The sequence below is a fragment of the Papilio xuthus genome, unplaced genomic scaffold (genome assembly GCF_000836235.2).
Source record: "Papilio xuthus unplaced genomic scaffold, Pxut_1.1 DF828952.1, whole genome shotgun sequence".
Classification (NCBI taxonomy): domain Eukaryota; kingdom Metazoa; phylum Arthropoda; class Insecta; order Lepidoptera; family Papilionidae; genus Papilio; species Papilio xuthus.
The window spans coordinates 1,569,750-1,583,566 of NW_013529697.1; the positions used below are offsets into that span (position 1 = coordinate 1,569,750).

A 13,817-nucleotide genomic window follows, 5' to 3' on the forward strand; every position below is an offset into this window, starting at 1 on the left:
AGTCGATTAACGGTCGCTGCAGTGGCTTCGTCGTTTAGGCGAAACTTATAATTAAAGTAAAAAAACAAAAACTGATAATATAGGATCTTATATGTGTGGTCATAACTTTTACTTAATATTAAAGGTGTGAAAACATGGACATAACATTTTTAACAAACAAAATACTACGAGTCATTTTATTAATGAAAATGGCCAGGGCAACGCAGGGTGAACGAAGGGGGGGGGGGGTAAATGTCATTGCAACTTATGAATAGAATGTGCGGAAATTAATATTGGAAAGCGTTCTCTTTGTATACACATGGACACGGATATATTTATTGTAATCTACCAATAACAAGGCATTTTAGGATCATCATCATCATCACCATCATCATCATTATCAGCCTAAACTAGTCCACTACTGGACATAGGCCTCTCCCATAGTACGCCACTGAGCACGATCCTCGGCCACTCTCATCCAACTCATTTTAGGATAATTTTTCGATATTGATTTGCATTTTTTTATGTTTATAACATATTCGGTGTCGACAACATATGACGTATTTACTTCTAGTAAATAACTGTGTATATTTTAAGCTTGTATCTACTGAGATTGAGAAAAGAATAAGAAGTTTAAAAATATGTTTCAGTAAAAATATTTTGTCATTGTATTTTAAATTATTGTATATATTTATTTTAATTCTACTTTAATTATAGTTTGCAATATTTCACAAAGCTACTGCAATATTAGTAAATTTATATACCAAGAGTTGTGAGGGACAAATAACAAACGCCTAGCGTTGCCTATACTATAGCAAATAACTCGCTGCGACATGATACATGGTGTTTCGTTATTGAATGTGTATTGTTTTTTACTACACTGTTTTATTGAAATTACATTTTAACATTTTTGAATGTATAATAAATATCAAAACTAAGCAATTACAGTATATTCCTATTTCTCTATAAAAAAAAAAATAAGTATTTATTTTCGTTAACTTTTTTTAAACGACCTGTGGATATATTAAAAAGTTTAAATGTTTATTATTATCATGTCTATTTTAAAATAAACACTATGTAAAAAAGAAAAATATAAACATCTTTTTCCTTGTCCTGTATTTAAACAATTTGTACATAATGTTATTATATTATCGTCCCGAGCTATTTAATTAAGTCTCTCATAATTTAAATTAAAAAGCTGGAACGGCGCAATAAATTACAGCGAAAGCTTTATAAGAGTTGCTGCATTGAATAAAAACAAATGCTTGTTCATAATAACTTTGTTTTCCCTCTATCTTAATAGGATATTACTACGCGTGAACAACAACATGACACTGTGGAAGTAAAATATCGCAATTTTAACACATTTCTTTCGTTCTAGGCAAATACTTAGTATTAAACTAGCTGTCCACGCTTAGCCTATGTGTTCTTCCAGACTAGGTTCTACACCAAATTACATCCAGATCCATTTTGCCATTCTTCAGATACCAAGAAACAATCTTCAATCCATCTATCCATCCACACATCTGCATTTATAATATTAGTAAGATGTAGTACAATATCAGGAGAATAACAAGCAGTAAAAAATGTAGAGATCAAATAACTTATGTCCATTACTTAACGTCATCATTCCAAAAGTTACGATTTCACATAAATACGAGAAACTATTCTAGTAAATAATGAAACTTTCTTCACCTCCTACATGCCAATATCAATTATTTGAGAAATGCTCAAAATAGAGCTTAATTGACACTAAAAGTATTAAAAGTTAGACGTCGACTTAAGTTAGTGAGGTCGACTGCGACTCAGCAGTTTTCGAGTAATTTCAAAGTCTGTATGTAGTTGCAGTTCTAGAGCTCGAAATATTTGCAATAAATCAATATTATTACATAAAGCGCCCGCCCACGACTGCCTCACGTATGCGCAGGCTTTCAAATTTATTGACGTCACTGCTTTTAATCTTGATTCAGCATTTCCACTCGGATATTTGTTTCCACGTGCTCGATATTTATAAATGCAAAGATATTTTAGTATTTAGATACGTAGGTCAATCAATATTTATTGGATTCAACAAGAACTCAATCTAACAATTGTAAACCGTAGCATAAAGAATTTAAAGTAAAAAGTTCAAATTAGACTATAGCCTTTCCGACGCCTGTAAAACACATCCGCAAACCGGATCAGAACCAAACGAAACTAAGGTAAAAGCTGCGAAAACGAATGGAAAATGTAACGGAGATTTTGCTCCACATAAGGTTTGGTTACGCACTGTTATCCTACCTAGTAAATAGTTCATGAAAAAAACATTCAAGACTTACATGAAAATTGAGTTCGTTTCACTCTCGGTACGCTTTTTAATCTAATAAGGTAGAAATAAGGTTATATACAGTTCTACAAATAACTCTTCATCATAATTAAATCATTATTTAATATATAATAGAAATCTGTCAGTAAAAAGTTTTAAGTTATATGTGATTAAATGTATTTGTTAATTCAAAATACGTAATCAAAACCTGACTTCCATAAAACGATGATTTTTCAATTACCGGGGTAGTCGCGGTAAATTCAAGCGCGCTTAAGTCACCTTGACAGGCACGCCGGCGAGGAAAAAGCCCTTTAAGACTCTGTCACAATCTTTGTACAACAAAAGGACACTTGAATTACAAAACTTTAAACGGAAGCTCGCAAAACTTTAACGTGATTTTTTGCCAAACTTTTTAATATTAATTATAAAAAAAATTAAAGTCTTAATGCATTTTAATTCAACAAAATTAAAAATAAAATAAAAAATACTTTTAAGAAGTGAGTCAAATTAAAATATTTTTAAAGTAATAAAATTATATCGAGAAAAAAAATTGGCAATAAAAAGTTATATTAGAACTATCCTTGACTGAACTCTGAGTACGTCCGTATACTTATATTTATGTTATGTAGAAGCGACAGAGGTGTGTCCGGAGCGCTGTAAATAGAAGTCTACATGACCTTTATAGGTTACGGTTCGAATTCAAATTTAAACAATAATTAATTAGCTAAAAGTAGAATCTAGAACCACTAGGAGCCCCGCCCCAAGTTTTAAGGGTTGCCACCATTATGTCCCTTGACAATATCTAACATGGGTTAATTTAAATTATAAAACCACGTAACTTTTAATATCCAATAAACATATTATATATGATATAGAAGTTTATAAGTAAAGTTGTATTCAACGATGTTAATAACCAATCCCAGTTATATATATACAATTTACGTTTTAAGTTACGAATAATTTTTGAAGACAAACTTAGAACCAAGGTAGGTCATGAGAAATGATTCACCTATTATACTAAATATATACATTTAGTATATTTTAACAAATATATTATACCATTCACTGTTGTCCAAAGTTTCTCCTGCGCAGATCATGCGCATTTGATAGCTGCGCGAATTTCGACTTTATCAGGCATTAAAATTAAGAAACTTTTATCAGCTTATTAAAGTTGTTTTGCATGTAACTTTTACTCGAGTACATGATAAAAAAGTTTGTTTATAACTAAATAATAAAAATTTATATTATTTATTGTAATATAATGATATTAAAGTTTACTTACGTAAAAGAAAAAGCGTTGTCCATTTATTAATTACCTCTATAGGTAAGAGTTCTATAACTCTTGTCAAAGCTTTCGCGTAGCGCGTAGCAGCGTCACCTGTAGAGTCGGTATTTTTTCACATTCCGCGCGTTCTACGGCGTAGAGGCAAACGAGCGCCGGTACATCCGAACCTACACTGACGCGCCCCGCGCCGCATCGACCGCGCCCCCTCCCCGAGCGATCCTAAGAGCGACTTTACAAAACGCCTTATTACTCAGTCCAGTTAAATGCTATCGTTTTCCTTTATTAATCACATCGAAGTATATTGATAACTTATTATTTTGTAAGTAAGAGTACTCTAGTTTTGTAACACAACTTTTTTATTTCTGTACGAAATTTTTATTACTTCTATATTGGTAATGACAGTTTTAAGCTCGAGTTTATTCAGAAAACAGAAACAGTTCGTATCGATTGATATTTAGGCTAGATCAGGGCCAAAGCTCATCTCGTAGTATATCTAAGTTTCCTCGAATGATTGAAAATTTTACTTTTGCAAATTTTAACTATTAAATAATGAATATTATTTTATACAAAAATTTTAATAAATCACTTTAACATCAAAGTCAGAACGCATAGGTATCATATTATTGATATTTCTTATTATTCGTGGTAGAAATTTAATAAGAGCCCGCCGTAGCCAGGCAATATCATGATGATAAAACCAGATAAACAGCTGACTCTGGGACCCGTTTTACTGACTGATGTAAAAAGTGTTAGGTTTTTTTATCAGTCGTATAGTATAACTGCATTTAAACATGTATGATTGGGTTAAATATTTAGAAAAAATATTTAAAAAACTTTGCTAAGAAAATTTGCTAAAGTACATAATCTCAATTTATTTATTAGATTTATTTTATATTTAAACATGTTTTAAACTTAGACATATTTAATAAAATTAATTGATAATATACATAATACGATGAGTGTCGGTGGCTCAGTGGTCAAGCACTTAACTTGCAATCTGCAGGTCCTGGGTCCAAATCCCGCCATGTACCAATATGTTTTTCGATTTCCGATTTACATATTTGCATTTATCCGACGTTCTTACGGTGAAGGAAAACATCGTGATGCAACCTGCACATATCTGAGAAGAAATTCAAAGATATGTGTGAAGTCAACCAACCCGCACTTGGCCAGCGTGGTTGACTATGGCCTAATCACCCTTAACTTAGGGTAGGCTCCGAGCCCCTCGGTGGGGTCGTATAGTGAGCTGATGATGATAGTACATACATAATACGTTGCGAAATAGACACTGTCCCACGTTAATTAATGCCTTTTTTTAGAGTACTATATTTTCAATTTATCGCCTTTATATCAAGGATTATTTTGTTTTAAAAAGCTAATAGATAAATTAAATTTATGTAAGTCAAAATAATATTTTCAATCTTTCAGTTTCGTTGTAAAGTAATTCAATATTGTTTTTTTTTTTTACTTAACCCTTATGCATTTGTTTATCAAATGGATCGAAGATGAATCCGAAATAAATTTGTTAACTGTTGAAATGGATTTTTGTAAAATTTTAATTCAAAAATTGAGCCACAAATTCTGTTACTCTTTTGTCTTATTAAGAGTAGGTTCAGAATTAGTTATTTAGTCAAACTAAAAGTATATTCCATGAAATCTGAACGATCTTTTAGTAACCCATTAGTGTTGTATAGTCTCCTCGGCTCACAAGTTCGTCCTCCCTAAGCCGATTGCAATTCAATGTTCCCGAAGCTTATTGCTAAATGGCGAACGTGATAAGATAAAACGTTACATACTCAAACTCTTTTCGTGTGGATTTTTTTTTAACATTATCTCATTAATTTAAGTTCAATGTAAACTTTTTTTAGGTTACACGCAGTTTACAATTTCTTATAAAATTTTATGAGAAAAAAAACTACAAGAAGTTTTAATAAAAACGGAGCATTTAATTTTTTTTTGTAACAACGAGTTATTTTGAGAAAGGAACCTTTGAATTTTCCATTTTCATTTGAATTAATGATTAATTCAATAAATCGTATATGTTCATTATCTTTGCAAAAGAAATCAAAAGTGCTATTTGCTTTTTTATTTAAAAAAAATCATATCCATTTAGGCAAATAAAAATAATAACTAAAACCATTAGCTCTTACAATTACCATATCTTTTATCGATATTAAATTTTGTCACACAAAGCGTCAGTATTATGAAATTCGATAAACATAATCTCGCTAATAGCGTCCTCCAAATTGTTTATTTAATCATAGTAATTGGTTGGGTGTAATAGCAATTAATTATTATTTATTCTTTGCAGCACAATACAAAATAACTTCAATTTAAGTTGTCAAAATTACGTATTAATTTTCTATTAATTCGAATAAAGAAGGAACTGGAAGAAAAAAATAGCAAAAACACTTAACTGATGAAATAATTTAAATTTTTCGTGATAGCTTGACAATATGACTTCAAAATTATAAGTACATTGTGAAATATTATTTTAGTCACAAATATTACATAGAATCTTTCTTGTAAGGTTTTCATATCTAAAATCATAAAGGAAAATACCACAGCTCCGGGCATTAATATAACAACATTGTAGATTCTCTGACATATTGACATAATTCATTTGACCTTGAATTATCGGACGTCAAAAGGTCAATAACCTCTTAGAGGTCATATGTATTGGCAACAACTTGAAGAGCGATTAGTTGTCTAATATTATTAATGCAAATGCTTATTGATGTTTGTTAGAAGGTATCTTCAGAACGACTACACGGATCTTGCTGAAATTTGGCATAGGTGTAAAACATGGCCTGGAAGAACACATGGGCTACTATTTTTTTTTTAATTTCAGAGTTGGAAGTCGCGGGCGATAGCTAGTATGCTACACGCGAATGTTTAGTTGGATCTATTTTCTTAAGCAATAATTCCAAAAAGATATCAATCTTTATATTTGAACTATTTCCTGGATATCTAAAGGCCTCCTAGAAAGAAATCCTAGTTAAGCCACCATTATTGTTCAATGTACACACCTCTTGTTTTCTTTTTGCAGTCTTCCCCTAAGGAGTGGTATGCACGCAGAGAATTATGTTTCATAGAAGTCTGCGATAAAATAAAAGACCGTCCTTTAGAAATTTAATGACGCCAAGCCTAGTGAATGGACCTGGGACATTTAGTCATTACTGTCCGGCGTGTTCGCGGTCATTGCACGCACACTGAGTTTTTAACACTAAAACACTGAATTTACTATGAATTACGCATAACTTTACAAATTTATTTTAAAAATATAATAATCTAGCGTTCTAGAAATATGATTAAGTAAAAAAGCGTATTAAAGAATTCCGAATATTGTAACGTATAAATAATTAAGTACTGAATTCATAGTTTTCGGTAATGCAGCATTAAACAATAAAAAAATTAAAAAAAACAAGCTGTTATTACGTTATTGTTAGTTAAAATAATTAAATTTATTTTAAAACGAGCCCGAACTCGATGAGGATGTATTATTGCGAAGTTCCTATGGCCACCTACCAGCTCCATGTCATCATAATATTGCGTTGTGACGAGACTCAAATGTATGTTGAATTACAGGTCAGTCACCGGGAAGTGGCTAAAAATTAAATAACAATCATCTCTATAGGTGAAATAAAACAAACCCTTATATAAACTGCTCTCATGTAATTTTCCAATTAGATGCAACTTACGTCTACAAGAGTGTCAACTATTATATACCTCAAATCTCAAAAGTTAGATGTTAAAACATTACTATGTTACATATTTATAGGTGTCACTATAAAGACTAAGTTTAAAAGCAACGAAATATAATAAAGGAAAAGCAAACCAGGTCAAAGCAGCAAAATGCACAAGCTTTTAATATCTTTCTTGGAATACGTTTCTCTCGAGGACGTTGTAAAATCATAATATCTTGAGATGTATCCATGTTATCTGTAATATATTTTATATCAGAAATATCCTATACTATATAAATAAACTAACGGTTGCCCGCAACTCCGTTCGCGCGGAATTATAAAACATAATTAGTAGCCTATGTGTTCTTCCAAAATATGTTATATGTATGCCAAATTTCATCGAGATCCGTTCAGCCGTTCTGGACATACCTTCATAAAAACATCCATCCATCTATCCATTTAAACATTCGCTTTATTATATTAGTAAGAAGTAAGATATTGTATTATTACTTGATAAAACTGAAACGAAAGAATGACTTACGCACTGGTGATAATCACCAGTGAAGACTAAGGCCGCGGGCACGAAATTAGCGGCGCCACTGACGGAGCTGCGCGATATAATTAAAAGCATAATACAAAAAATACAGCAACGCTCACGAAGCGAGCGGGAGCGGACTAGTACTTTTGTCTACATCACCCTACGCCATCGCACCATCCTGCTTGCTAATATCGTGCCCGAGGACTGTTGTTTTAGTTTGATAAACTTATACTAAGCGACAGCGTAAATTACCATTACAGAACTCTGGGTTCTGTCGTTAGCGTGGTAATATGTTATAAAATTCTTGTGTCACAATGTTAGTTACCATACACCTCCAAAACGACTTGATCGATTTTTATAAAATTTTATACACATACTAGCTGTCGCCCGCGACACTGTCTGCGCGGGATTAAAAGTAGATGTTGGCCGATACTCAGACCTACTTAATATGCTCACAAAATTTCATGAGAATCGGTGAAGCCGTTTTGCAAGAGTATGGGAACGAAAATTGTGACACGAGAATTTTATATATAAGATTTAGTAGGTCTGATAATCGCTTTCAATCTATTCTTAATCGGGGACGTAGTCGCAGGCTGCTAGTTGTCGTATAAAATTTTTACTGTTCCATTTTCATTTCTAAGAAATAAAACACGCCTCGTCTCGGTGTGTGTCGCGTTAAATTTCCAAAGACGTTAAATTTCACAGGAAAGTATTGAAGTAGGTCACTGGTTCATTGCATTGTTTGCAGTTTTGTTTGCTGTCTCAAGTATGGCGTCTGATTTACGATGTCCGTTAGGTTTATTGTATTGTATTTATGTACCAGCACCGTTTTGGTACTGGCTGTAACACATCTCTTTTGTTTTTTCTCTTTTAATAGTAAAGTTCCATAGAAAGGTATTTTTAAATTATTCAAACTTTCGTGAGATATTATACTAAACTGATATATAAACACGGCTAAACACTGACGTATATTCGTCGCCAGTGAGCGACGGGCCGCGTCCGCGAAATAATACCAGTACCACTCATCCTGAAGCAGGGCCCCCAATGGGCTTGAAACTAGTCGGTGCCGCCACCGGACGAATATACGTGAGTGTTTAGCCTTGTTTATATATCAGTTTAAAGGTATTCTATACGTATCTATGGGTATTTACTTAAAAAAATGGACTTGGAAATATTAATTTCAGAAATTTGTAAATTATGTTTGGCTTCTTCTCAACTAAAAAAAACAGACAATAACGTGCAACATTCTGACATTGATTTGTTAGGTTAGTTATAGTATAGTGGATGGATGGATGTATGGATGTTTGTTATAAGGTTTCTCCAGAACGTCTAAACGGATCCTGATGAAATTTGACACAGATGTAGAATATAGTCTGGAAGAACACCTGAACTATTATTTTTTTTTTGATTCCGCACGGACGGACTCACGGGCGTCATTTCGTATTTACATACATTTCAGCTTATTATTTTTTTAGTAATTACTAATTATTCTATTCAGCATACGTTCAGCATTTATAATTCAATTTGAATAAGTCTAATCTCTTAATTTTAACAGAAATTATGTTTACCATAAATTCAACTTTAACAATGATAAAACGGCAACATTTTAATTCCAGCTTTCGTCACAATTTTTAGTTTTCTAGACAATCGTAATGCCTAAGCAGCTCATGGTAGTTCATTTGTTACTTTACGGTTTTTTTTACGATATTGAACCAGTCTCAATAAAAACAATCGTAGCCTAGACGCGTAAAAAACTCAGAACATAAAAAATACCAAAGCAATTTTTAGTAAAAGAGTCAATAAAATTGGATCACGTTTATGTATAATACATAATTAGTTAATATAAAAATCACAATATATTTTAATTGTGTACTATTATGCTTGCTCGAGAGTTGCATTTTTAATTTTTAAATATATTTTTAATTCTTGTATCATAAATTAGCAAACGACCGAACACCGGCCACCTGTAATCGCTAAAATAGCGAAGCGACCGTTGCCCATAGACATACGCAATTGCATATGCGTTGTCTACAATTAAACGACGGAGGAGGGGACGCACAGAAAGAGAATGTTTTCCTTTCCCATGCAACTTCTAATCCGGAAACCCATTTCCACTTTCCATCGTTTCCTTCTAAGAAAAAGGGGGAGGGGGAAAGAGGACTAAAAGTGTGTCAAGATATTTCAGGACACTAACTATTGGAGATTTGTTGTGATCTGCCTACCCCGCTTGGTAATGTGCGTCAGTTCTTATTTATCCTAATTAACAATTTACAATATATATTTCTGTTCTTATTAGAAATCAGAATTAAATTAATATTTATAACGTCATCCAGTAATAGTCATTAGGTAAGTTCATCAAGATCCGGCCGCAGTGTTTCTTCCGCAAACATTGCTTACCGAGCATTATTTATTCAACTTGCGTCTTATTAAATTGCGGCGACTTGTCGACGAGGGAATGTATAAAGAATAATCTGTTAGCTTTAGATAATAAACTGTTTAGTTATAAACTTATCTTGAAGTCTTTGATGTTTTTTGTGTTCACTGTGTTCTACGTGTATGCCAAATTTCATGGAGATCACGAGATACCTTCAAACAAACATCCATCCATCCATCTTATTATTCGCATATATAATATTAGTAAGATAAACAAATGTTAAACCATACCATTATTGAAATATTAATGTTTTGTTTTATACTAAAAGGTGGCAAATGAGCAAGCAGCCCCATGAGTTCGCCGTAATGCCAAAGCGACCGCTGCCCAGACACCCGCAATTGCAGATGCGTTGTCTACCATTAATCGTCGGAGGAGGACGCACAGAAAGAGAATATACTCCTTCCTGCCCACCCTTTCCCATTAGAAAGGAGAGGGAAGGAAAAGATGATTAAAATTAGGCATCCGACATCAAATATTACCATCTGTTTTTGTAATATATGTCTTTAGATATTAGTCTTTCGTTGTCGGATGAAACCCATAGATTGCTTGAAATAGAGTTAATAATAACGTTATTGGTATCATGTTCAGAATTTGAGAACAAAGTTATAATCGTTGTCAGTTATCAATACTCTATCGATCAATTACGTCCGTCCGACGGAGAAACTTTTGCCGTTAAAAGAAGTTTACTTTATGAAGCAAAACTGTTTCATCAAAGCATCATACTTTGTTGAAACAATTCTATCGACACTATTCCTTATTTAATAGCTGCGAGCTATCGAGGCTTTGTTCTAAATTCGATTCATAGTTTATCAACTTATTATTTTACACAATTTAAACTTTTTTTTAAATAAAATAGGAATTTAACGAATTTGAACACTAACCAGTACAATGCCAGTCTGTTTGACATGCTTACTAAATACTTATGTAATTAATTAAACACTTGAAATTAATTTAAAGAAATGTTAAGAGCGCATTGTTTAACACCTCAAGCGCCATGTATAACTTTTTGTCACAAAGTGTATTCAAAAGTATACACATTTTTGTATTTAAACACATCCCAACAAAAAAAATTTAAGATTACTTAGGTTTTGGCGCTAAGGGTGTTAAAAGTAATATGTAAGATTAAAAATAAGTTAAAATATATCACAAGATTTCGTATGGTATGTGAGAATCGAGATTAACAATTAGGTCCATCAAAATAATTTATTCATTGGCGATAATTTAAATTGTTATTGTTTGTATTTGATCCACCAAACATTGTTACGATTACCTTGAACGTAGCCTCAAGGGAACATTTACAGCTTTTACTAAATTGTTTTCAATTTCCTCGTCGAGTTTAATGATCGTTTTACGCCTCTGTTACACCTTTGTAATATCAACGGGACATTAAAGCTAATATATGATACAAACATAAGCTTCCATTAAATTTTTCATTGTCTACAACAGCAATGTGACGATTTTTTTAATGTTATTATATTTTTTTATTGAATTTGATTCTGTAGACCTGATAAAAATATAGTACATTTCAAAAATAAATGTTCATGAACCCGCGCCATATGGAGACGCCATTAGCCGTCATATCGAATAAAGTGTTTATAATCTCATTTCTAAATATCACAAAATATTTCTTAGTTTAATCTGTAATTTACTATTTTTGATAGTTTGAGATCATTGACTAGCACATACTTGTTTATAACACAATAGCAGTCGCCCGCGATTCCGTCCGCACGGAATTCAAAAAAAACTTGAGCAGTAGTCTATGCGTTGTTCCAGACTATGTTCTTCATCTATGCCAAATTTTCAAACAAACTTCTATCCATTCAAACAATAGCATTTATAATATTAGTAAGAAGTAAGATAGTAAACATATGAATTATAACCACGCTCTTAGTCTATGGTGACAACGCAAATATTTTGTCAGTGTCGAGTGCATGGTCGCCTGGTCGATACGTTCTCGAACGATTCTGTGCGAGTAAGTACATGCCATATATCTTATCGATTAAATTGCCTGTACTCTGGACCTGAACATTATCTTCCTTACAACGAAGTAAATCTGTAAAGTGTCTTGATGAATAATAATGTAGTTTACATACAAGATGTTACGGTCTTATCTATTGTAACTTACTTAAGATAAAAAAATTAGACAATGTTTCAACATACGTCAACCTTTTTATACTGTGACTATAATGGCCAGCGCGGATTTAACAAATCGTGACCGTTGAAAACATTATTATGCGTAGGTTTACGAATTGAGTTTTATGGTGCTACTTATGGTGAAACATATAACCACTTTGACGTTTAAAATATCCTTCACCGGCGTTGAAAGGGTTAAAACACTTGTCTAACTATATTTTTAGGGTAAAATATTTAATATTTAAATAATGTACGGAGCTCACAATTCCCGGGGTCGACTCACGTTTGACCGGTCTCGTTTTCTGAGCACATTGAATACGGGTGCATTATGTAAATGTACATTGTTCTAGGAAATCTTTGAGTAATAAGCGATATAGCGGTTGATAATAACAAGCTACTGGAACTACGCGGGATTGAGTTTGCATAATTATGCATATGCAAGTTTTGCATACATACGAGTATAGACGATTTTAGAATACAAAATCAACAATAAGACGACGGTGAAATTTTAAAGCAAACATACAAAATTATTAAAGGATATTAAAACTAGTTGTCGCCCGCGACTCCGTCCGCGCGGATTAAAAAAAATAACCTATTGGTCGCAGCGTAATGTCATATAGCCTAAAGCTTTCCAAAAATCAAAATGTTTCAAATCGGAGCACTAGTTCCTGAAATTGGCGCGTTTAAACAAACAAACCCACCCGCTTTATAATATTAGTATAGATTCTCGTCTAAAATGAAGATTTGCGTACTTTAAACTCAAAGATAAAACGAAGCAATATAGTCTTATTATAAAGTGTTATGCTAAAATACACCATTTATCTAAAATTACAACTCATGTTTTGAACATATTGTTCAGTTTAATATTTTATCACTGTCATGTGTTGAAAATCTCACTGCCATCATTTTGAACGCTACCACGTGAGAAAATGTATCATTTGTTTCTCTAATCTTAACGTCCGATACTAAAGATAATTTTTAAGGAATAAATTTTACTTAAATATTACTGAAAATTTTAACTTAGATACATAATTTTAATAAATAATCAACAGTCTTAGTTCTAGTAAAGATAGGAAATTTTATTTTAGATCGTATTTTAGCTTATTACACGTACCCACTGAGAGGCTCGGAAGCCTACTGTAGTATATGCATAAACGTAGTGTTGTTTGTCTCGAGCGTACACGCCATAAGTACATGCTGGAGAGAGGGGACGTCAGTCGATGACAGACCTTTGAGCCGGCAACACACGTCGGTACGTGAACGAGCCAAATATAGCACAACGATTGCTACACCTAGCCTCAGAGGTGACTAGGCCATAGCCAAACACGCCGGCATAGTGCCGGGTTGGTTGAAATCACATATATCTATGAATTTCTTCACTGATATATGTAGGTTGCATTACGATGTTTTCCTTCACCGTAAGAACGTCGGATAAATGTACATATGAATAGATAAAC

General features: G+C 32.8%; 1 protein-coding gene across 1 annotated transcript in view; it reads right to left on the reverse strand.

Moving 5' to 3' along the window:
- Positions 1-13,114, reverse strand: part of LOC106124946 (uncharacterized) — a 20,072-nt gene extending 6,958 nt beyond the window's left edge. The window contains exon 1 of the mRNA XM_013321991.1: positions 13,062-13,114. The gene's annotated coding sequence lies outside the window, so the exon portion shown is untranslated. The remainder of the gene's footprint in view (positions 1-13,061) is intronic.
- Between the last annotated feature and the right edge of the window lie 703 nt (positions 13,115-13,817).